This window comes from Rattus rattus, chromosome 4 (assembly GCF_011064425.1).
Source record: "Rattus rattus isolate New Zealand chromosome 4, Rrattus_CSIRO_v1, whole genome shotgun sequence".
NCBI lineage: Eukaryota > Metazoa > Chordata > Mammalia > Rodentia > Muridae > Rattus > Rattus rattus.
In genome coordinates, this window is record NC_046157.1 from 89,295,237 (window position 1) to 89,296,896 (window position 1,660).

The window sequence follows — 1,660 nt, forward strand, 5'->3', positions numbered from 1 at the left end:
CTCACTTGTCCTCTTTGAGTTGATTTTGTTGTGTTCTCTTAGCCTTTCTCTCATGTCACTGGTCCTGATTCTCCCAGCTGAACTCATGGGCCTGTTAATTTCAGCTAGGCTCAAACACAGGAGATTTCTGAACTGAAAGGCCCAACTCAGATGTCTTCTTCAAAATCCAAGATCAGAGGTCCAACTGCTCCTTGACCTTTTCTTTGAAAGAGTAATAGAAATGTGAAACTTGTCATTCCTAAATAGAATTCCTGAACTCTGTCCTGAAACTCACTCAGCCTATAATTGTTCCCACCTCATCAACGGAAGTTCTATGCTCCAGGTACCATGCCATGTCTCAAGGTTTCCTCTGAATTTTCTGTATCTTACTCAACCTTCAAAGGACGTCTTGAGGGTTTTACTTTGAATTAAGATGCACCATCTCACAGCCTCATGTCATCCCACGTTTATCATCTGCTTTCTACCTTCTATCAATTCTATCTTATGCCCTTGCACACAAACAACATAGCAGTCATAGAATTTGGAGCCTGAGCCATCCTATGGAAAATGGCGGAGTACTTGGCTGCCATCTTCGGCACCGAGAAAGACAAAGTCAACTGTTCATTTTATTTCAAAATCAAGCATGTTGTCATGGAGACTGATGTTCTCGGTTACACAATAAACTGACCTTTAGCAAGACCATTGCCCTCTTGAACATTTACCGTAACCCTCGAATTCTTTCCAGTCTGCTGACAGTTTGCACTGTGCTGTGAGCAACGTGGAGATACAGGAGCACTATGATGAGTTCTTTGAGGAAGTCTTCAGTAAAATGGAAGAAAAGTATGCAGAGGTTGAGGAGATGAATGGCAGTGACAACCTAGGAGACCACTTGGTGGGGAATGTGTACGTCAAGTTTCGAAGTGAAGAGAAAGCTGTGATCAACTTGAATAATTGTTGGTTTAATGGGCAGCCAATCCATGCAAAGCAGTCACCAGTAACTGACTTTAGGGAAGCCTGCTGCCTCCAGTAAGAAAGGAGGGAGTGCACAAAAGGGGGCTTCTGCAACTTCACGTATCTGAAAAGATCTCAAGAGAGCTGTGACAGGAGCTGTATGGGTGCTGGCGCAAGAAGCATAAATCCAAATCCTGATTCAGGGAACTGTGTTCCAGGATGGTGTTGGAGGTGGAGGACTAGAGTGTGACAAGAGGCGGTTAAGAGACTGCGAGAGATCTGGGCGATTCTGGGCCTAGCAGTGGGTCTGCTAGATAGTGTCGTAGTTCATAATGGGATTTTTTAAAACAACAACAACAAAACAAAGATGGGTTTCTGAATAAAATTTGTAGTGATACAAAAAAAAAAAAAGAGTTGCCTTGGTCATGGTGTCTGTTCACAGCAGCAAACCTTAACTAAGACACCATTGAATAAATGAGATCACCTAAACATGAAGAAATATCAGATGCTAGCTTTGCCTTCTGTTTGAGAACAGAGGAGTTTAGGTGAAGGTTCCAGAGCTAGAAAGTGTGCTGCTGGGCTTCTCAGCAGTTTTATATAAAATTAAACCCTCTACTCATACTCGAGCTTATTGTATGTGCTTATAGAGTCTGCCTATGGGACAGGAAGCTCTTTAGGGGTTTTTTCAACCCAGAAAATTTTCTTTTGTTCCCTGGTTCCCTGATGGTGG

General features: G+C 42.9%; 1 pseudogene; it reads left to right on the top strand.

Annotated features, from left to right (window-relative positions):
- The first annotated feature begins 546 nt into the window (after positions 1-546).
- LOC116898074 lies at positions 547-1,128 on the top strand (annotated as a pseudogene).
- The last annotated feature ends 532 nt before the right edge of the window (positions 1,129-1,660 follow it).